A 25,214-nucleotide genomic window follows, 5' to 3' on the forward strand; every position below is an offset into this window, starting at 1 on the left:
GAAGACTGGCTCCTCTGATTCTGATGACGACGAGCCTGCCAAAGATGATAGCAGTGACGATGAAGGCAGTAGCAAGAACGTTTGTGCCCTACAGAAGGATATGATCCGCATGATGAAGGAGTTTAAAAACATGCAGAAGGAGCCAAAAGGTAGTGAACTATGGTGCATGGAGTGTAAGACTGATGGTCATACTAAAGGATCGTGTCCAAAGAACCAATTTTGTGACATTTGTCAGATCATGGGCCATTTGACAAAAGAGTGCTCCTTTAACATGAAGACAAGAGGATCTCCGTAGGTGTTTCTTACACAGGAGGCTTCCCCGTTGGACAGTAGTGGAAATACAAATAGTGTAGGTGCCACATCCGGAGGATACAAGAATAATAGTAGAGGGCAAAATAACAACAATGCAAACAATAACAATAATAATGGGAGCCGAGGTCGAACCTAGTATGATGCAAACGGAAGGTCGATCATTCAATGCCGGGCATGTAATTTGTGGGCTCATTTTGCGCGGGATTGTACAGCGGCAAATACACAAATTATTATGCAGATGGTGCGGACCCGGCGACCATGAGGATACCAAGTGCCCAAAGTCTAGAGTAAACTTGATCACTGTCGGCACGGATGTAGAGGAGGTTCTGGCAATTACACGGAGGCAAGCGGAGGAAAAGAGAAAATTGGAGGAAGCGCTGGCGGAGATTGGGAAGGCATCATCGGCGGGGACATCTCAGTTGAAGGACATCACTGACACCTTGGCAAGGAACTTCGCAGAACAAAACATTGTACGACAGATCTTACAAACGGAGGTATCGGTCAAGATAAGTGACCTCTTCACAATGCCCCAGTTACGGACGGCCATTTTGAACCATACACCATTTTCAAAAGCAACGGAGGACACAGGAAGGGACAATATTGCAACGGCGGTAACAGACCCTATGCTTCTGGCTCTCATGACGGGAAGGCATCCGGCGGTTGTCGAGATGGGAATTTTGAGAAAGGTTCTGACAAACACAATTGTCGACGGAGGGTTCGACGTGAATGTGTTACCGGAGGATACTTGGAAGAAGTTGGGAAAGCCGACCTTATGGCCACCTGCATTCCAGTTGCTCACGGCAGACCAACACAGAATCAAACCGTTGGGAATCTTGAAGGCGCAATCGGTAACTATTGGAATGCAACCATTTTTATTGGAATTTGTCATTATTTCATTGAAAAGAAAAGGATATGATGCTATTTTGGGACGGGATTGGTTGGTGCAAGCAAAAATAAAACATGATTGGAAACAAAATACCCTATCAATGGAGGGCGGAGGCAAAAGATTCACAATTGACCTACACACGCAAATGGTCGGCGAGGAGGCAGCATTGTCAGATTCTGAAAGTGAAAGCGAAAGTGATGACGAAGGAAAGAGGAGAATGGAACTAGACGAAGGAGTATTGAGACTTGATGGAGGATCGAATGATGACGACCTAAACTCGGTGAATGGCCTTTACCACTGGCAGATAGAAGACTACGAATTGTTTCCGAGTTGTAATATGCTAAGAGTCGACGAAGGTGAGAAAAAAGAGGAAAATGAGTGTCTGAAGGAATACAGAGCAGCGGAAGAAGGAAAGGTGGTTACACCTGAAGCTGAGGGGAAGAACATACAGTCCAAACTCAGAAAAAAGAAAGATCTCACCGTCCGGTACACAATGAACAGACTGCATAGGAAGAAAAGAATGCATCGTACCATAAAATTACTTGAAGGTTACCGACGGCAAGGAAATAAGCTAGATGCGCGATGACCGCAGGCACAGTGGGCGATGGAGGTGACACAGAACAGGCATAAGGCGTGGCATGACAAACTCAACAGGTTTCAGTTGTGGCAGTTGGTACTCAGGTACGACGATCGGAATGAAAGCAAACAGGAAAGGTTTAAGGCAAGATGGGTTGGACCATATTAGATCTGGGAGGTCGGCGACAATCGGGACGTTGGACGGGCTATAGAATGATCAGATGATTCCCTTGCCATCGTTGTTGCAGAATGGTGATGCGTGGAGGCAAAATTGAGGTGCTGTTTTTTAAATTTTATTTTTGTCAAAAAAAAAAAAAGAAGAACAAAAACAAATTGGAAAAAAAAGAAAAAAAAGGGGGAGCTCTGCGGGAAGGGGAAAAAGTCCTGTGGGAAGAGTCTGTTAGTGGGTGAAAAAGCCTCGCGGGCAGAGTCTATTCGTGGGTGAAAAAGTCTAGTGGGCAGAGTCTGTCTGCAGGTGAAAAAAGCCTCGTGGGCAGAGTCTGTCCGCGGGTAAAAAGAAGCCGTTGTGTGGGTTCCGGGTGAAAAAGAAGCCCTGCGGGCAGTCTGTCCGCGGGCAGAAAACAAAATAAATCCCGCGCACTTCAACCTCCAATTTATCAGCTGCAGAGTTCAGTTTTATTCCTTTCCTTTTGCAAGTGGTCGCGGATTTCAATCTTGCTAAAAGCAGTAGATTGTCGTAAGAACAGTGGGTGTTGGATGCATTAGTGTTGTCCTCCCTTTGCCTGCACTCGGGTTTCTTTCAATTACCGCAGCCTGTCTGGAGGTCCTCTTCCCGTTGGGTATTCACGCGCCTTGCGAAGATCTCTTTCCAGTCTGCGGATGGGTGAATGTTCACGGTTTCAATTGTTGTAAGTTTTTGAGAAAAAGAAATATTAAGCCAGAGGTATTGTTGGGGTTCCGCACAGAACATGGCCGCGGAAAACAAAAGCATTGGAAGGAGGAACTTGTAGAGAGTCAAAACAGCAACAGACAAACAGAAGCAAGAGGGTTTGCAAAAAAAAAAAAAAACGACGAAGATTGATGCAGTTCAGAATGAGTAATGGAGGATGCCAACGGGAAGGGGAAGTATCAGGGGTTGCCAGAAAGAGTGTAGAATCGGCAGAAAATGGCAAAAACAGTGTGTTCCATGCAGTTTTGTGTGGGTTTCGGAGTACTAATTTGGTCTTGGCAGCCCCGCGAGGTTGTTGCCCCTGGACCCCCAGTCGTTGCGGATATCAATCGTGGGAGTCTGACCAATTGAGAAGACTTGAAGCTGCTGCAGAGCGTGTGTGTACTAAAGGCACGAGGCACTGGGAGTAGGTGTTGGCTGAGAGGCTGTCTTGGTGGATGCATAGAGAGCTCGGGAGGAGTGGGTCATCTAGAAGGTAGTACAGCGACACTTAGCTTAGTGGACCCAGTGTTGGAAGTAGAGAAAGCAGCACGGGTGGCTATCAAGGTCAACTTGAGGAGACAGTATTGTGTTAGCAGAGGCTACAGATGTAACGGGATGAATGTGGAAGTGATATGACAGAAGTAGATTTTTCTTGTTGTAGTCACTGTGATAATATATTTTGTTTGTTAATTTGTCTCAGATATTTTGTAATTGTCGTCCGAAGACGACTTTTCTTTTTAGTGGGGATGGTGTCAGCCGATTGGATGGTCCCAGCGGTGTTTCTGTAGCCGACGGAATGATTGTCGTCGGTGTTTTGTATTTTGTAGCCGACGGGTAAATAGTTTGTAGCGGACATAATGTTTGTGGCCGACGGACTCCTTCAGGAAGGTTCGGCGGATAGTATTTATATCCCGTTTGGGATCATTGTAAATCATCTTCTATCATTAATCTTATCAAGCATAATGTATGTCTGGCATGTGCGAATATAATTCTGCTATTCTGTTCCATTGTGTATGCATTGATTCCTTTACTAGTACGTTAAACAAGGAGTGTCAATCCGATGAGAAGATTACTCATTAAATGTGAATGCCCTTATTAGGTTTTCTCTATGGCCATTGCATCTGTTGTTTACTTATGATTTGCAACTCCTCTCACGAAATCCATTAACATTTATAACCCGATATCTATTAGGCTCCATAATTCTTTATTGTATATGCTCTATTTATCTCTAGAACATGTTGGATCTATATCAAATCTTCTATAGTTTTCACTATTGTGAGGTCGACTGTGGTACCGACAATGATTATGGGAGCATGTAGTATGTTCTGCCATTGGTTTTGCAACTATAATTGTGCCTATATTGGAATGATGACCGTAGGCTAGTTAATCAATTTCATAATGATATCTGCATTGTCTATGCATTTGTTTCTCTACCTCATCAACTTTGATCGTCATAAGGGTCAATATAATACATATTGGGGCCAAATGGATCATCTCGGAATGGGCAAGAGTTACAGCTATGAGATTTTACTATTATGTACTACGTTGCACATAGTAGAGACATCGGTCCCTTTGCATATCGACATTTTGTTGAACAGTTCAGAGTCTTTGGACACATTCTCGTGTTGTCTGCTAGCTATCGAGCAAGAAGTGAATTGGGGGCCATGTCGATGACCGGGCTTGACAATCATATGATTGTCGATTTTAACGAGATCCGTTAAACTACCGTCTCTATATCTTTACAGCTAGATGTTTGAGAGTATTTTCATCATCCACGTGCATAGATTATCTAGTCCAATTTCTTTCATCTATCAAGCCCTTTCTTGTACTCACAACTGCTCACAAAATACTGATCAAATCTTATTCCAATGAGTTAGAACGTGAATTCCAACTGTGTAAGTGTCAATGGCCCATCATTATTGGAAGGCCAATAATTGACATATATGTTCTTATTGCTTCAAGAATTTCCTCAACATTACATTCCGAGAAAGTCAAGCCATTAGGAATTCAGTCAAACAAATCTCACTCATTTTCTACACTCCCATGTATTAGGTTCAAGTAAACAATGTGATTGCCTAGCTTGGGAACGAATTCAAAATGCTTAATTGAGCATAGAAAAGCCGATGTAGAGATCGATATCGCTCGCTTCTCTCACAAGGTCGACCAAATCTGCATTGTCCCCATAATCCGATGTTCATATCCTCTTTATATAGATCCTTAACTATAATAGATGACTTCATAATGCATTATAATGTCCTTTTTCTATATGTCTATCGAGTTAGATTTTATTAACCATAGGCTATTCCTTTCTTTTGAAGAGACATGCAAGCTTTCCTCGAGCACTCGATCTTCGATATGAATCAGTTGGAAATATATTATTCATATCTTCAAGTTAATTTCTTTATGTGTCCACCTTTGGACTTTGAGTTTGAACTTGAATCACCTTATAACTGCAAATCTACACTTTAGACCTTATAGAGTGAACTTGATTTGATTACGACCTAGGATTTAGGCAATTATATACTAGTGAAAAATTGCAGTATAAGTGTACAAATGCTTAATGTCTAATGTTTAACTAAACATACATTAAACATTAAGAATGACAGGAACTAGAAGAAAGGTAATTACAGAGAACTGATTATTCTGAAACCTTCGATGTGCTAGTGCAATGTGTTAAAACACTGACTCTATGCCAATTTACTTAACAACTTCGATTTAGTTCAATGCGGAATAAAGAACTTAATGATAGTTAAGTAAAACTTAAAGCACATTAACACACGAAACAAAGAAAGAGAGAGAGAACCGATTTGATTTTGGAGTTCATCCGGCTAGGCGGACTATGTCTCTTGGTCTAACTCAACTGAGTGACTGATGTATAAAACGATGCTCTGAAAGTTGATTACAATGTGCTACAGTTCACCCACAAAGTCGCTACACAAATCCTGACTCGAAACCATCTTGTAACAAGCTCCCAAGGCGCAAGATCGATTACTGAAGAGCCGGGAAGACTTTGCCTAAAAGGGCTTAACTGCAGACTTAGAACATCAACATCATGGAGTGGCTCTCAAAAATTCGCTCCAAATATCTCCTCTAGAATTCTCTCCTTCGGAATGTCGTCGGGATGCTCAGGAAACCGGAATGGGTGTCTTCTAAGCAAAAGTATACAAAGAAATGTGCCAAAATTGGACTAAGACAAATTGTTTTAAATATAGGGCTTATTAATTAACCCCATATCCGAAATGCCCCTTTGGCTATTTTACAAATTCGGCTTAAAACCAAATTGGGGTATAAAATCCCAACCATATAACAAAACCCTTATTTAGAAGAGGTTGGCGGGTTTGTTAAGGTTTAAGAAAAACCTTTCCTATAGTTATCTTAAGTGTCGAATGTGGTGCAACGGCAACGGCAATTTTGCACGCCCGACCGATCGGGGTTCAAATCCCGCTGGCGGCCTTTTAGCAAAGGAAATCGGCGCAGACAAAGGTCAAATAAAAATTGCGCACTATACATTTTGAAGCGCTGATATAGCGCAATGGTCAAGGTTAATTTTGGGTGGCCGGTGGTTAGGGGTTCCACCACCGCTGGCCACCTCCTCATGCACCATTTGTGCATAGTTAATAGTTATAACTATTATTACTCGCTATATTTAATAAAGCACTACATGGTGCAATGGTGGAGCGCAAAACTTGGTAAAGGGAGGTTGTGAGGTCAAATCCCATAACAACCCAAATTTTGCTTCAACTACCTAACATGTCCTGACCTTGTCACGTGTCCATTTCCTATTGGTTGAGAATAATGTCATGCTATGCCACGTGTTAAATGATGATTGATGGAGGCTACCATGTCACTTTCTTTGCTACATCATAACGCTGATGTCATCACTAACTGTACATGCCACATGTCATTTTAAGCTGCCATGTCACCATGCTGACATCATCGTACGAACATGCCACGTCGCTGGTTAACCCTTTTCCTGGGCATCTTTGACTGTTCATAACTCCTGCATATGAACTCCGTTTTCAGTGCAACAAACGTCATTGGAATCATGGTGATGAGACCTTCGAATTCATGTCATTTTTATCCAACTCAGAGATGGTGAAATTTTCATGCCTATTTTTGGTCAATCCTTGATTTGCCTATTTGACCACAACTTTGACCGAGCATATCTTTCGCATACGAGCTCCAATTTTGATGAAACGAACATTTTCAGAAAGCTCTTGACGAACCCTTCAGTTTGACGCCAACTTTGACTTTTTTGGGAAGTTTGAATTTTTGCTTGTTTAACGGCCTCTGTACCCGAGTTTGACCCAACTTTGACTAGCCATAACTTGAGCATACAGACTCCTTTTTCACCTGTTCAAGTTGTGTTGGGTCCAAAATTTCAAGTACTTTAATCTGATGCCGATTGTTAGAGTTTTGAGGATACTTCAAATTTTGACGAAAAATATCCCCCGGATCAGAACTTTTGAACTCAAAGCTCGAACTTTGATTTTGTGAGTCTAGCTTTGAATTTCAAACCATGAACTTGAGGTTCGCGGTTCAAGTTCAGCCATCCCCTCTAATGCATCTTCTTCACCAAAACATGACATTGATTATTAACCTAAAACCAATGTAACACGCTTAAAGAAATTGAGAGTGTTTCCTCTTGGGACTTGATTTTAAAAGTTTAAAAGTTGGGTGACAAAGGCACGCCGACATAGGTAAAGACAAGTTTAGTTGCCTTTGATAGAGGAATCTAAAGATAATTATTGGAGTATGATTAGAGTATGTTTTGTTGAAGGAAATTAGTTCATTAGGGATTTGAAGAAGGAAAATATGTGTTTTGCCTTGATTCCTAGGAAGTCAGAAATGAAAGATGAGAATGAATAAACACTTGAAATTGAAGCATTGTTGTCAGATTTCCATGTCATTATTTCTGACAATGTACGTGATGGATTACCACAAGTTGGGAGTATCAATCATTGTATGGATTTTATACCTTGAGCTAGTTTGCCTAACACAACACCACATAGATTGACACATGAAGAAAATGAAGAATTGAATAGACAAGTTCAAGAATTGTTGTAGAAAAATTTGATAAGAGAAAGTTCGAGTCCTTGTGCAGTACCTACAATATTGACATGTAAGAAGATTAGAGAATGAAGAATGTGCACTGATTCTAGAGCTATAAATAACATCACACTGAAATATAGGTTTCCATTTCCTAGGATGGATGATATCATGGATTGTTTGAGTGGAGTATAATATTTATCAAGATTGATTTGAAGAGTGGTTATCATAAGATCAGAATCAAAGGAGATGAGTGGAAGGCTGCTTTCAAGACTAACGCTGATTTGTATGAATGGTTGGTTATGTGTTTTGGTTTAACTAATGCACCTAGTACTTTCATGAGACTAATGAATGAAGTTCTAAATAAATTCTTGGGTAAGTTCGTGATTGTTTACTTTGATGATATTCTGATATTCGATGTTTATATTATAATGAAATAGTTAATTTTCGATTCAATGGATTTATAATTCATTAAGCTCGCTATTGGCTGACCTGTTTAGAGGCTTGTCATTTTGTTTTCTAATTGCAAATCGATCTTTGAGAGGCCTCTGAACTGAATCCAAGAATTTGGGAAGAGATCTTTGTGTTATTGGGCGTAAGCCCCAAACTTTGGCAGAAATCAGCTATCACATAGGCTCCAATTCAAATCCTTGGGCAGAAAAATGCATGCGCTTGGGCTCCATTAACTTAATTTGAGTGGAATTGAGGACTATTTGGGGTTGTTTTCAAGTTTGGGCAGAATTTGTGCTTGGTGTGGACTTGAAGCCCCAAAATGCCATCGAATGTAGTCGGATGAATTGTAACCATTGGCCAACCATTTCTGATATTCTCCTTTGTGATGAATTCGTCAGCAAATAAAGATATATTTTAATCCAGTATCTGGTACACACTGCTGTATTTATTACTATTCCATGAATGTAATTAACTAGGTATTGCTGTAAACAATAGCCTACTAATCAACAAGACTTGAGGTGACCTGTATGTTGAAGGAACTCCAGTAGTTTCCTTTTTTCTGTGTTGTTCTCTGTGTCTCTGCTGTTTGTTTTCTTGTTGGTAAGCTGTTGGGGTTGCTGCTGGTTTACTGATGATTTCTCTTTAGGTGGCATTTTGTTTTTAAGGATTTCAAGATCCTTTCAAAACCTACTTTACTTTTAATAGAAAAAAGTACACACTATTTTAGTACGTATCCATCAATTAATTTAATTTGCAGGCAGGCCTTGCATTTCCTTTTTCATCTGGCTCCTTAGTTTATAATTTTTTGATGCTAAAGCTTTTGATTTCAACCTGTGCCTTTTGTCATTCGAATTCACAAAATTATTGCCTTCATCTACAAACTTACCTTTATGCTGCCCACTTAATACAGACTATGCTATAGAAAATAAATGCTTGTGGCCTTTTAGATTTAGCAATGGTCTCTGTGATTCATGCTACAATCTTGCTTCAATACCAATCGTTACAGTCAGAGAGCACTCTATCTTTGGTCAGTTTATTTAAGGATCCAACGATCTGTAAAATAGAATATATACATAGAGACGTGTTTTTATGCATAGACACGGGGATTATGATAAGTAAAGTTATATTTTGAAGACAGACCCTCCATAATGAATGCATAATAGTGATCTCTTAATAAAGAAGGTGTTGAGTTTTATAGCAGCGAGAAAGATCTGTACCTGAAATGGGCCAATAAATTTGTCTCAGAAGAGGATTCTTTCCTTCTATGTTGCCAGTTCTCAGTTTGTGTTAGCATTTCTGTGTTTGTTGCAGCAGTTCAACATAATATGTTTTTTCTGTGAATGGAGAGTTGTCGTGCCTTTGTTATTCTTGGCATATTTGATGATATGAGCACATAATTTGTTATGTCCCAGTAACCATGTTTACTTGGTGTCATATGTGCTGGCAGCATGCATGCAGACCCTGCTGCCGTGTTCTTCCTCATTCATCAGTTTATTTTCTTCATGTATTATAATTGCTCAAGATAACGTTTGCTGTTTCATTCCCTTTGTTTGTTGCTAGTAAAGTTTCTAGTCTGCAAAACAAAGATTTGAAGCAGCATAAATTATTATTCATATTTCTGTACCTGTGATTATCAGGCGATGCAGTGAAATCGTGTGGTTTTAGTCTTTTTTCGTAAGCTCATATAATATTTTATATGTTTGAAACTTTGAAGGCTCTGATCTTCTTTGAGTAAGTTTTGTGCACATATATAGTGTTCTGAGGTTGTAATAGCTCCAATCTTTGTTGTGTAATTCAGAATTTAGCAGTTGGGCTTACATATTATTGAGTCCTGTGTTTCGGCAGACACACACACACAGACATATATTATTAGCGGCAATATATTTGCACTTATTATTGAGTAAACATAAAAATATTGAAGACTTCAAAGGGAGCAGAGATTTATTTGTAATCTGATATTGAAGAGTTCAATAAAAGATCTGATTTTGGTGGGCTGTATTGTTTTGCTCATCTAGGAGTGTTTTTCCCAGGATAATTGTTTTGTGTTGTTTGTTTGCTTTCCATTGAATTTGTGTTATTTCTGGTTCTATTTCTAACCGAAGGTAGAGGAAGTAAAAGTTGACAACAATCAATTTATGAGCCTTTTCTTTCAAGAAAGGAACTATTTATAGAAGACAAATATAAAAGATAAAATGAAGGTGAACCTTGAGCAAGGATTAAGTTAAAAATAAACAAATTTACCAGTTGTGACATTTCTTTTGCTTTTCTGTAAGCTCAGCTATGTGTTTGTGATACCTCTGAATACCTTAGATTGCTGCATCTTCATTTTACCATATTCAATCTTATTAAAGAATAATCGCAACAAACTAGGGTATTATTAAATAAAAATCATGTTCATTTCTTGTGATATTATGATTCAAATGAAGCTACCATAAGTACTTGTGTCTGTAATTTTGAAATTTGAAAGGTAATGACACGCTTCAAGACCTAAAGAGAAGCAATTAGCCATCATCTTTACATGCATCTTGGAACATATTTTGAATCTTTTATGTGCAACTCCAGTTGGATAGTTTGGTTATTTTGGTAATCAAAACAAGAGGCAGGTCATGATTATAATGATACTTAGGACTCGGGAGTTTTACTAGAAAAAACAGGTGTTGTTTCGCATGTTTAATAGATTTTTCATCTTTCTGCTCTACACGATATCTATGTAGTGTAGTAGGATTTTTTATTGGACCATCATCCCATATAGAGCTTCCTAAATATAAGTATCCTTTGGATATGACAATAGATTCTCTTCACTAATAAACTTCTCGAGTCCATAAGAAGTCTCAAGAGTGATGAGTTCTTGTCCAGCAGTGGTTTAAAATTCAGCTTCTCATGCTTACAGAATTTGATCTCTTTTGCTCATGTGAGATTCTGTGGGTATTTCACCTGGGATATAAAGATATTTTACACTAACCTTACAGGTACCCATGAATCGTGATTAAGAGGCATAGGCTATAACTATGAAATCATATTTAGTGGCATTTCTTAGTGAACTGGGACACCATCGGTTGATTTACGATAATGTTTTAAGCCATCTTAGTACTATTCATTTGAAAATATGGCAGCTTCTATTATGGATATTTACATGTTACTGGGGCAGTGTCTTTATATTCTTGCATTGATTCTCAAGTTGATTCAAACTGATTTTATTTGTTTCAGAGAGATGGCGCAGCATATTTGGAAGGAACTTGGCAAAGCTGGAAAGCAATGAAATATTGCAGTGCTGCACATTCAAGTTAAAATTGGAGCAATGCACGAGTGTATCCATACAAAATATGTTGAGTATATTCATTGAGCTTATCTTGTAAACTGGTCCTTCGGAAAAAGTAATCATTGAGTTGCAAGTGGTTTTTTACAAACAGTTTTCCTGCAAGGTATCTTCTGTTAAGAGGTCTAAATGGGTTCTCATATATGTTTGTATCTGGAACATTAAAAAAAAATTAAAAAAATCCAAATGGTTTACTACATCTCAAAGGTGTAAGCCGTTGAATCTTTTGCTTAATCTAAAAACTTTCTTACATTTCCCTACAACAAATTGAATTTCATAATGTTCATCAGGTAGAGCCATGCATCTAAACGTTCATGTTCAATGCTTATGATAATCACTTTGATTTATTCCATGCATATAAGTTCACATTTTAATGATGAAAAATAAAACATCTTAGAAAGCAAACTGATACAACATCTCATATTTTTTGAAGCTGTGAACTTTATTTATCGAGTGTTTATTATGCTTCACACATGTCGTGAAACTAACCAAAAAAAATATTCGAAGCCCAGTCTAGTGAACATAGATACAAATGCAGAAAACATGAAATGAAGAGGTTCACGGGAGGCAACCATTGCCTGGAATGATTGGCCATGTTGCTGGTCGTTTGTGCACTTTGCATTCCTGCTATCCCATTTTTCCTTGTCCCATGCCAGATCCTATAAGAGAAACAAAAGAGAGTTACATCTAAGCAATGGCTAGCTGACTCACATCCTACCCCACACATGCATCCATATTCCTAGACCCCAAATCATGATCTATTTTTCTAACTAGTTGGTTTCTGGTGCAACAAAAAGGAATTAATGACACAAGGATGTAGAATGTGGCTTCCACAAGGGTTTGAGCTTAGCGTGTCATTGATCAACATATATAAGACATAAGCAAGAGAGATATAAATATCAAAGGGACATGCATTACGTATGAAACTTTTAATTTATGTCACCCAACATAAAGACATAAAGAGAATAAGCATTAAAGGGACAAGCTATTTTGCTTGAAATCTTTTGTTTCAATCATCATAAATGCAAGTGATCAATAGGAAGGAAACAAACTAAAGATGCTACAAAACTCAAAGAGTATGAGGAGCTCTATTATAGTCAAACAAATGCAACATGGAGAGTAAGATATTAGAGTGGATGTCAAAGTGTTGTAAAAGGGTACCATGCCAAACATGATGAATGATAAACACTATTCAAGCAAAGGTGTTAAGTGAATGTTAGCAAAAGGTAACATTTGCATGGTATCAAAAGTTATGGTAAATGCCAAATCCATGATGATGCAGAAGTATGATGATATGTGTTGTGGATATGGTTTAAGTGGAAGTCAAAGCATGAACATTCAATATGTCAGCACTAGAACATGACGACAGATGGTGTTGAAAAGGCCGCCATCAACACAATTTAAACATTAAAGTAACCTTAGGCATATATATGTAACCTATAACAAAGGAAAGAAGAGCAAAAGAAAGTGCATAACAATGAGTATTTGGTTGCAACTGAAGCATACTTCAATAAAAGATGCAAAAAATTGAATCCTATCCGAACATTATAGATAATAGTGATCAAGTTGGCATTATAACATGGTCATCAAAAAGAGCAGTGAACATTTATTGAATTAAGACATAATCCCAACCATAACAACATTTTCCCCTACCACAATAACATGTTGACAGAGCTAGATGTATCCAATTATCTCATTAAATCTTTTTTTTTTAAAACAACAAAAACGACAAGGGAAAAGAGGAGATGATTTTGGTGACATGAAAACATCAAAATATACCCTCGATAGTAAAGGAGGTTGTATGAATGTTTTAAGGTCACATTGTGAGTTAAACTAGTGGGAGTAGGGTCCCTATAATAGTTGTGAGCATTAAAGAGACCCAGATTAGGAGAAATCTTTCATTATTGAAGAAACCTATTGAATAAATGGTCATAATGAGCTCAAGAGAAAGCATCTTTGGGTTATGTAATAGATAAAGGTATTCTTTAAACAATGAAACCAAGGGATTGCTACGGAAACAAACAAGGGCTAGAATTTTCTATAAGCAAAAGCAAAACCATCGTGACATCTAGAACAAAAATTTAGGCTGTGATAAATAGCTGCCCTATGAAGTTTCAAGCAAAAAATCTGTAGTCAAAATGAGGAAGAATGCTTACCAACAAAGAATTGATCGTCTATAGTAGGAAGATGGAAATTCATAGTAAACAGAGGAGTTGCAATTTCAAATAGCAAAATGCAATACAATTCACAAGGACAAAAGAAAAATAATTGAACAAGGAAAAACCATCCAACTGGTTTTAGTTTGTGTAAGCAAAAATAATGGAACTTGCAAGCAACGACCCTAGACTTATTTATAGAATGTGAAACAAAACTTATTTGTAAAAGAGGCCATGTAATTTTTTGTAACAAGGTAACACATAAAATGCCATATAAAAGAATGAAGCCCCTTTGTGAGGCGACGCTAAGAGAAGCACGGTTCACAACCAAAGTGAAATGAAAGTATTAGAATTTTCCTACAAAAAAATGTCATCTTAAACAAGGGTGTGAATGGGTGCTACTAGAAACAATTTTTTTTGGGGGTCATAGTAGCAAAAACAAATATCCATATTAGCTTAAGGAAAGATCCAGGTCAAGCAAAATGAGATAGCATAGCAAGGAATAAAGGGAAGCAAAACCTCATGCTTGCTTTGATAGAATGAAAATAAGCTATTTAGATGAAATACATAACTATTGTTTGCAAGGAGTCAACTTGAAAAGATTGGTGCTAGACCTTGTAGTAAGGATGTATAGCTAGGTTGGGTTTCATTAGAAAAAGGAAGCTCATGTTATTTACGAGTAAAACCTAGATGGAAAATGACAGAGCTATGCGGGTCCCTAGTCATTTGCGGCACAAATTTTCTTCAAAAGATGGTATCTTAGCTAAATATATAATAATCATGCAAACAACAGATTTTATATAGGCAAAATTATCAAAGCAATAATTCTCCATGTATTGATTGCAAATGATAGAAGTTGGGCGAGTTGCACCACAAAGAGGTTTAAACTGCATATGTATGCATCTATTATGGTTAATTCAAAATCTGAACACAATCTTGTATGAAAACGTGCAAAAAATGAAGGAAACTAGAGTAACAAGATGAACATTGACAAATGTCAACATAGATTTATAATTTTGTTCTTATTCTTTTGTTGATATTGTTACATCTACATGGGTAAAATCCTTATTAAAATAGGGTTGTTCAAGCTGCAAAAATGCCATCAGGACAAGGGAGAGATCACAAAATATGCTTGGTGATATATGAAGAGGTACATCCATCAGGCATGAGCTTTATCAAATTGAAATAGTTGTGAAACGCTGAGGGAAGCACAATGGGAAAGAACATGGAGACCTTTATCAACAATGGATGCCAAAGTTACAGTGTGTCTGCAAAAATCGTAGGATTGGTTGCACTTGCATTTGTCTTCAACATTCCAGAAGATTAAAGAAGCAATGAATGTGTTTTGAGTATAGGGTTATGTTATTATACCTATTAAACCATTTTATCAAAGTCTTTGGAGTCTGAGAACAATTCTTTATGTGATCTATTTCCTTTTCACAAAAGTATTGTAGGTTTGGTTTAAGTATTTTTTAATCACTTGCTATTGACTTTCATATTTGCATGTCTATAACGTAAAATAGAATTATTGAATGATAGTTATATAAACCATTTTCTAATCCTATTACCTAAATGCAAATATTTATGACTTTTTTCTTAAGTTGTATCTTGTTTTCACCTCATTATACCATGATATTATTGGCTTTTAAGTCAAAGGTGACATGTGTCATAGAGATTGAGCCTAAAGGATAAATCAATCATTATTTGTTGACCAAATGTTTGAATCAATTTGCTGACATATGGATCTTTTAGGAGTTGAGGGAATCTAGCTAGAAGTTAAGATCAATTTTTGACTTTGCCTTGTCATTTGAAGGGTCTTTATTGCTGGTTATAGCTTTTTGTGGACAGTTTTTGATGAGTAATAGGGCGTCAATGACTTGGTGGAGCTTAGAGAATGGTTAGACTTCATTTTTATTGTTTCTAGACTCTCTTTTGCTGGCTATTGTTTTGGATCCGACCCCAAGAGGTTTAGAGTTGTACTTAAGTGTATTTTTGACTCATTATTCAAGAGTTCTGATTATTGATGGAAGTGGACTTAGTGATTTCGGCTATCCTTTGTTTTTTTCCTAATTTTTTGTATAATTCAATGATTTGGAGGTGAATACATTGCATCCATATCATTTGCAGAAATTGATTTTGTCCTAATTATTATGGTTTAGTGTGCTTTCAGTGATTGATCAGGTGAAGATTGGAAGTTTTGTCAAAACCTTCTTTTTTAGCCTTTGTCTTGTGTCTTTTACATCCTTCTTTAAGTGATCATTGGGTAGGTTATTAACCATATTACCTTGAGTGTTTAGGTGTTGTTTTCTGTGAAAATTACCTTTCCTCTTCAATAGTTGTCATTTTCAACTTGTTAATGGAATATTTAAGCACCAATGGTTCATAATAGGTTGTGATAGTTAGAATAAATAGTCCACCAATATAATAGAGAGGGGGTGGGGGGAGGGGGTGAACCAATTATACAACTATTATTACAATTATCAACCTTATTAATTCTTAACCATATGAGTAATATAATCAACAACCATAACAAGATACTCATGCACAATAATACCATATATGTTAACTAGGGAAACCCTTGATTAGAGGGAAAACCTCGGTTGGGATGGTACCCATAAGATGTACTAATATAAATATTTCTTGTTAGAGGATGGACACTGTTAGGAGTCTATAAAAAACATTTAGTACATATTAGTCCCTTTTAGGAGATTCCAACCTTGTTAGGAGTTGTAGAAGGCAAATGGACCAACAGTCAAAGCATCTTTAGGGGCAAGATCAATGAACTCACTATCCAAATGATCTCTGTAATGTTCCTTATAGAAAAATAGAATTGAACTGTACTTACTCTTGCTCTGTCCGATCAACTGGTTGCTTTGCTTCTTCAGATCTAGATACCATATCACCAACTTTGCATCTAATAATCCCTTGATCCCTTATTCACATTTACGAAAACACTCTGCTCTTGTTCACACTTATTAGCACTCCATTTGCATCAACACACTTTTCACACTTCACAATTAAGGAAACTACTTTCCTTTATATCGTGTCCTTAAAACAATTCCCTGAGTCGGCCTTGAGGCTTTCCTAATTAATTATAATAAAACTACATTAAGATAACTAAATTTAATTATAATAAAACTACATTAAGATAACTAAATATTTCGCAACCTCATAAGACTGTCAGCTCACTGTCTTTGCAACTTTTCACACTTGTGACTTTGGACTTGTGCACTCGCTAACATCATCATTAGAATGCTTTTTGTCACTATCTAACCTCATATAACCCGATCTTATCTTTGTTAGGAGATACGACCCAATCAACAAAAACTACTCAACATATACTTTGTCACTATACCTCTTCTTTGTAAATCAACCATATCTTTGACATGTCTTCGACTTAATGCACATTTGACCGCAACATCAAGACATAGTGTAGAACATGTTCTTAACTGCACTTCACTTGAACATCAACTCTCTATCTGTATGACCACAATCTATGTTTGCTACTTTGTTTGTGTTTACAGAAACCACACTATGTTGTCATCAATGACAAACATAGTTATGAATGCAACATGTCAATCATGAAACATACTCACCAATGCTTAGCATACTTCCCCAAAGGAATATCGTCAACATTCATGCTAACAATATTCCCCTTTGGCATTGATGGCAACATAGATAAAAAACATCTAGGTTCCAAGAACACCAAACAACACTCTTGTTGTTTCTGTTCTCATCTTATCAAATCCTTTGGAATACTGCTTTGTTATGCATCTCTTGGGATTGGCATAAGTTGTTCACACACTAAACAACTCTTAGCTTCTCCCCCATTCAATGTTAATCTTAATTGACATTACTCTATACTTATCTTCCCCTTTGGCATTAATAACTCTTCATGTTGTGTATCTCACCCATAGAGATATTCCTTCTTGTTTACATGAATCTCTCAAAATATCCCTAAAAGATATGCTCATCTCTCCATTAGGAATTCTTCTTTTATACATCTCCCTCATTGGTATACATATAGATGTTTTTCATGTACATATCTCCTCAATTGATATCAATGACAAAGGCTTCATTATTTCAATCATCTGTGCCAAGTCTTCAACCGACTCAAGCGTCCAAAGACTTTGCTCAAGACCAATTACTAAGAGTCCTAGATGATACTGTTCATGTAGACATCTCCCTCATACAAGAAGCATCAACATTCAGTTTAGTCAAACAATAGTGCTCTGTACCATTGGACTAATGCAATCTTTGCATCATTTACTCTAAAGTAGGCAAGGCATAACCCCCCAAAGACATAACATACCAGTATTAGCTCTCAAGAGTATACCTAAGTTTACTAGTGAAACTTATATTTCCCTCTTAGAACATATTCAAGAGGTTGCAAATTTTTGTAATATACATGGAATATCTGAAGGTGATGTGGCACTTAGGCTTCTAGTCTCATCCATGAGAGGAAAAACACTACAATGGTAGAGAGGGTTGCCTCATAACTTTGTAATAGATTGAGATGGGTTACGAGCAGCCCAGTGCAAACATTTTGAGGATAAGAGTGACTATATTTCACTTTTAGAGCAGTCGACTACTATAAAGAGAGCCCCCCATGAATGCATGACTAATTTTAATGATACATTTCAAAAGATATGGGATAGAATACCCACTATAGTGAAGCCTACCCATAGTAATGCATTCTTACATTACCTCAGAGCTTTTAACAGTGATATTGCCACTATAATCCAAACTATGGGAGGAGATAAATTACCTTATGCTTATGAAATAGAAATACAAGAAGAAAACATATTGATACAAGGAGAAAAGTTAGCACCAAGGCCTCCTATGCCCTTCTTCCCTGATATCTCAAATCACCAACAAAACCATAGCCCTTACTCCCATACCTTCCATATCATAACCCCTTGCTCTATCACCTTAAGCTTCCATATCTTCAAATGGAATGGATGAAACTAAGGAGATGATATAGTCTATGATGTTGAACATAGATGAGAGAAGAAGTTTGAAGATAGCTTCTATATGAAGCAAAAGGTGAGTAACAAAGTGGTGACTTTGGAGAGATAGCAAGCTTAGGGTTATAAGGCTCCTCAACTACAATATCAAAATCCAGGCAATGATAGGCCTCAAAATCATAATCATGGGTGTGCTCCTTTTGATCAAAGTAAGCAGAGAAATCATGCTTCTACTTCAAATACAAATCAAAGTAGGGCCTTATTCCCTCAAAACAATATGGCTAAAGATCAAGATTTTTGTCCCTATGGAAATTACTCCTATACATATTTTATGTCTCAAAAGGTTGAATCCTATTTAGCCTTGACCACTCAAGAGCCTATAGTGGGGCAATCATACAAGGAGAACCAATATAAGGATGCCTCACATTTGCAACAACAAGGTGATTTCTCCTTCATGAATCACCAAGTAGAGGAACATTGTAATGTAAACTAGACTTCTATTGCTCACAACACTAGGAGCAAGAGAAAAGTTGTTGAAGATGCCCCTACTTCTCCTAATCAGGTTTCAACATCAGATGCAATACCTTGTGTACAAGCAAAAAATGATTGATCCAATGCTCCTCAATAACAAAGATAGAATAATAGCAAAGGAGATGTGAATAACCCTGAAGTTATTCCATATCCACCTCTTATACATGCAACTCCCAAGGCTTCTACCAAAGCACCTAATGTCTTATTCAGTGTGCTAGAGTAGATGAAGAAGACAAATGTGAATATTTCCATGTGAGATTTTGTTGCTAATATACCTATCCAAAAGAAGTTAGTACAGCAAGAATCGGAGAGCATTGAACCAAAGGATCAGCCATTAAGCATGGAGAGTGCCACAAGTCTTGAATAACTAGTAAAGGAGGTAGAAAAAAGTAAAAAAGTTAGATCTCCTCCATTCTATGTTTCTCTTATTATAGGGGATAAGTTAGTCTACAATTACATGATTGATTTAGGGGCTAGCAGCTTAGTGATGCCTAAGTGTGTTGTTGATGCTTTAGAGATGAAATATGAGCCCATTGTTAGGGTTGTATTATAGTTGGATGGTAGCATTGTCAAGACTATAGGGATCCTTAGGGATGTTGAAATAGCCCTACATGGAGAGATAAAAAGCTTAGGGTAATAAGGCTCCTCAACTACAATATCAAAATCTAGGCAATGGTAGGCCTCGAAATCATAATCATGGGCATGCTCCTTTTGATCAAAGTAGGCAGAGAAATTGTGCTTCTACTTCAAATACAAATCAAAGTAGGGCCTTATTCCCTCAAAACAATATGGCTAAAGATCAAGATTTTTGTCCCTATGGAAATTACTCCTATATATATTGTATATCTCAAAAGGTTGAATCCTATTTAGCCTTGACCACTCAAGGGCCTATAGTGGGTCAATCATACAAGGAGAGCCAATATAAGGATGCCTCACATTTACAACAACAAGGTGATTTCTCCTTCATGAATCACCAAGTAGAGGAACATTTTAATGTAAACTAGGATTCTATTGCTCACAACACTAGGAGAAAGAGAAGAGTTGTTGAAGATGCCCCTTCTTCTCCTAATCAAGCTTTAACATCAGATGCAAGACCTTGTGTACAAGCAAAAAATGATTGATCCAATGCTCCTTAATAACAAAGATAGAATAATAGTAGAGGAGATGTGAAAAACCCTAAAGTTATTCCATATTCACCTCTTATACATGCAACTCCCAAGGCTTCTACCAAAGCACCTAATGTCTTATTCAGTGTGCTAGAGTAGATGAAGAAGACAAATGTGAATATTTCCATGTGAGATGTTGTTGCTACTATACCTATCTAGAAGAAGTTAGTGCAACAAGAATTGGAGAGCATTGAATCAAAGGATCAACCATTAAGCATGGAGACTGCCACAAGTCTTGAACAACCAGTAAAGGAGGTAGAAAAAAGTAAAAAGATTAGATCTCCTCCATTCTATGTTTCTCTTATTATAGGGGATAAGTTAGTCAAAAATTACATGATTGATTTAGGGGCTAGCAGTTTAGTGATGCCTAAGTGTGTTGTTGATGCTTTAGATGAAATATGAGCCCATTGTTATGGTTGTATTATAGTTGGATGGTAGTATTGTCAAGACTGTAGGGGTCCTTAGGGATGTTGAAATGGCCCTACATGTAAACCTTGGTTTTACTATAGTCCAAGATATATCAGTTATCGAGATCAAGCCACACTTTTCCATTTGTCTCTTAAGAGATTTCAATGCCCAAATAGGTGGTTACATATCCTCTAATTGGTCATATATGTTTTTTAGAACAAGATATAGAACCAAAGATTCTATCACACACCAAGATTCATTTGCTAGTGTCTCATGCCAGTATGAAGGAATTCCTTTTGAGCAAGGATATTAATGAGAAAAGAGCAAGTTGGATCACCAAGGTGATGGAGTATGATATGGATATTTTGATTACCAAGTTGTTAAGAGGAAAAGGATTGTGCAACTAGATGGTCTAATCTCAAGAATTAGATGAGAAGGTTGCTATGGTATTGATAGAACAACAAGAAATAAGAAATGATAATCCAAGGTGCTATGCCCTTAATATTGGTGTATATAGGGTTATTAATAGTCAATTTTTGGCTTTCATAATCCTTAATTAAGACATATTATCATTATTATATTATTATTTAGGTAGGTAGGTAGGCCTAGGTGTTGTGTATGATTGTGTCTATTCAACCTAATCATAATTAGGTATATAAAGGAGGTTATGAGTCTTATTTCATCATCATATTGTGGAGTGTGTTCTCATTGGAGAAATTTGGAGGTTTCCCCCTCAAATTGGCCTATTACTCTCAGTTATTATCAAGTATTTATATAATATTTCATATTATTTCTTCTATTGTACAAGTTATTTCATTACAAGTGGTATCAAAGCATGATCTTGGCACATAGAGGCAAGATTTTTTTCTCAACATTGGGGCAATTTTGGGTAGAGCATAACTTTTAGATTTTGGTAAATTTTTCAAATTTTTATAAAGGGTTTTTTAAGACCATATTAAAGAAGATATAGTCCAAAATTTATAGGAATTGGAGCAAATTTGAGGAAATTATTGCAGAATTACTATTTCTACACAATTTATTAAGATCTCCATATTTCTCACATCCTGTTGAATTAGAGTATAACTTGTATTGGGTTTTTTAATACATAGTAGAGGAGCCTAAATTTCAAAGCTTGGAGAAATTGGAAAAAAAAAAGAAAAGATATTGCAAAATTAGGAAAATTCTCTCTCAAGATAGTAAATTTGCTAATTTTTTGGGGATTTTTTTTTTCTGAGTAAGGGTATCTTGGTCCTAGTAAGTTACAATAAAAAATAAATAAATCAATCAAATAAATTACATTTCATTTGTGTAATTTATTTCAAAAATATTGGTTTCTATCATGACAGGGCCTTCAACAAGAGGCCAAAAGAAAGCTACAACATTGAGGAAATCCTCTAATCAAGATTGGAAAGTAGCAGAGGATAGTAATTCCAATGACAAAATTAGTAAGTTCAAGGAAAAGGTTAAGAGGGATATGTGTGACCTACAAGGAGATATATCAAATATACAAAGCATGTTAAGCACCTATATGAATGAAACAAGGAAGGAGCTCTCATGAAATCAAGGTGAAACCTTCAAATCGACTAATAATGACACAAATTTTATTAATCCTATAGGATCTAGGATTTTTTTTTCCAAAGGTGGATATGCACAAATTTGATGGCAAGGATCCTCTAACATGGATAAATCAAATGGGGAATTTTTTTGAAGTACATCAAATCCAATATGGACAAAAGGTCATGATGGCTTCCTTATATCTAGAACCAAATCAATTCATTTGGTATCATTGGCTTTGTACTCATAGGAGGAAAAAGGGTCTCATTGTATCATGGTCAATTTTTATAGAACTCCAATCATAATATAACAATAGTGTGATAGAAAACTTCTTTAGCCAACTTGCTAAGCTTCAACAAATAGGATCAATTAAGGATTATATTCAAAACTTCTAAAATCTATCCTCAAGAGTGGATAAAATTATAGAGGAGAACTTGAATGATTTATTCTTGGGTGGTCTCAAGGATCACATTCATCATGAGGCATGCATGTTTTTTCCTAGCTCAGTAAATGAATCTTTTATATTGGTTTGCAAGGTAGAGGAGACGTTCTTGATTTCTAGAAAGCAAGGGGCTAATGTGACAAGAGAAAAAGGATATTCAACACATTCTCTTCCTCAACCTACTAGGTTGACTCCACAATAAATTGAGGAGAAAAGAGAAAAAGGGTTTTGTTTTAATTGTGATAGAAAATATAGTCGAGGACATAAATGTAGTGAAAAGAAACTATTCTATATTTAAGGTCCAAGTGAGGAAGAAGAGGATGAGCCCATATTAGAGGAGGATAGGGAGTCAGGTGAGGAATAACATGATTCTCAACCAATCATTTCTTGTCATGCACTTTTAGTTTTTAGTGTACCACAAATTCTCAAGGTAGTGGGTTTCTTAAATAAGTAGAAAGTAATAGTGTTGATTGACTCAGCTAGTAGTCATAATTTCATCAACAAAAAGTTGGAAAATTTTCTAAATTGTTTTATATATTTAGTCCCAGAGTTTCAAGTTTTGATTGTAGATGGGGGCATAGTTAGTTGTTCAAGGAATTTTCATAGCATCAAATTGTCCATGGGAGATTATCAACTTGATACCCCAATATATGCAATATCCATGGGTGCAATGGATATTATTTTGGGAGTACAATGGCTTACTACATTGGGAACAATTGAGATGAACTTCCAAGAACTATTCATGCAATTTCAATCAAAAGGAAAGGTAGTGGAGCTAAGGAGATTGAAGGCAAAATCCCCAAAAATGGTAAGCTCTCATCAAATGCAAAATCTTCTTAAGAAAGGTGTAGATGGATTTGTGGCCCAACTATGTTCATTAGAAGTCTCTTAATCTAATGCTCTTACTCATCTAGATTTACAAGCAATAATTGATCATCACTCAGTGATTCTTGGAGATTTTCCTAAAGGAATTCCTCCTAAAAGGGATCATGACCATGCCATAAAACTAGTTCTAGGGATCCAACTACCAAACATCAAGCCTTATAGGTACCCATACATACAAAAAAGTGAGATAGAAAAAAATGTTGAGGAAATGCTAGAGCTAGGAATTATTAGGCATAGCCAAAGTGCTTGCTCCTCACCTATTGTGATGGTACATAAGAAGGATAAAACTTTGGCACATGTGTCCAAATTATAGAGTGCTAAACAAGTACACCATTAAAGGTAAGTTTTTGATTCTAGTCATCGATGATCTTCTAGATGAATTAAATGGAGCTATGTAGTTTACCAAATTAGATCTCAGATCTGGTTATCACCAAATTTGGATTAAGGAGGAATATATTTGTAAGACAACATTTCAAACTCATGAGGGTCATTATGAATTTTTGGTGATGCCATTCAGTCTTACTAATGTACCATCTACATTCCAAAGTTTGATGAATTCCATTTTTAAGAAGTTATTGAGAAAGTTTGTGTTAGTGTTTTTTTATGATAAATTAATTTATAGCAAGACTTGGGAAGAAAATTTGCAGCATGTAGATCAAGTATTACAATTACTCAAAGATCATCAACTCTATGATAAGACATCTAAGTATGTGTTTGGTCTTAAGGAGGTGGAGTATTTGGGACACATAGTTTCACATGAAGGACTAAAGTTGGGCCCTAACAAAATTAAGGCTATCATGGAATGGTCTATTCCAAAAACTATTAAGAATTTGAGGGGTTTCTTGGGATTGACAAGATACAATAGAAGATTTGTGAATAAGTATGGTTGTATAGTAGCACCCCTTACAACTCTATTGAAGAAGGATTCTTTTCATTAGAATGAATTTGCTAATGTATCGTTTGAGCAATTAAAGAAGGCTATGTGTACAACTCTAGTGCTTGCCACTCTAGACTTCACCAAGGAATTCATTATGGAATGTGATGCTTCTAGAAATGGGATAGGAACAATTCTAATGCAAGAAGGTTGACCAAGTTCTTTTGAGAGTTGTCAATTAAAAGGTAGAAATCAACTGAAATCTATTTACGACAAGGAAACACTAGCAATCCTTCATGCAATTAAAAATGGAGGTCTTAGTTAATGGATTGACACTTCAAGGTTAAGACAGATCATGATAGCCTAAAATATTTTTTGCAATAAATACTATCCTTAGAAAAGAAACAAAAATGGGTCACTAAGATGTTGGGATATGACTTTGAAATTGTATACAAGAAATGGAAGGAAAATATTGTGGTTGATGCACTTTCTAGGAAGGATGAAAAAGATGAAGCCGTATTGTGCCCTTTCAATATTACAATAAAATTGGGTGGTAGAAGCCAAAGAAGAGTGGGAAAATGATGTTGCAAAAATTAATCTCATCTAGAAAATAAAAAGTGACCCTAGCAGTTCATATAAGTTTTGTTTAAAGGGGGGTATTCTTCAGTATAAAGAGTGCTTGTATCTCTGCAAGAATTCCACTCTTAAACACAAGATTCTCAAAGAACTACATGAGTTCCCAATTGG

The 25,214-nt window shown here is 36.6% G+C and overlaps 1 protein-coding gene across 1 annotated transcript in view; it reads left to right on the plus strand.

Annotated features, from left to right (window-relative positions):
• Nucleotides 1-11,751, plus strand: part of LOC149549878 (protein BREAST CANCER SUSCEPTIBILITY 2 homolog B-like) — a 154,687-nt gene extending 142,936 nt beyond the window's left edge. Inside the window, exon 20 of the mRNA XM_089793096.1 lies at nt 11,376-11,751. The gene's annotated coding sequence lies outside the window, so the exon portion shown is untranslated. The remainder of the gene's footprint in view (nt 1-11,375) is intronic.
• The last annotated feature ends 13,463 nt before the right edge of the window (nt 11,752-25,214 follow it).

The sequence above is a fragment of the Cupressus sempervirens genome, chromosome 7, assembly GCF_028749045.1.
Source record: "Cupressus sempervirens isolate cs-2001-9-10 chromosome 7, ASM2874904v1, whole genome shotgun sequence".
NCBI lineage: Eukaryota > Viridiplantae > Streptophyta > Pinopsida > Cupressales > Cupressaceae > Cupressus > Cupressus sempervirens.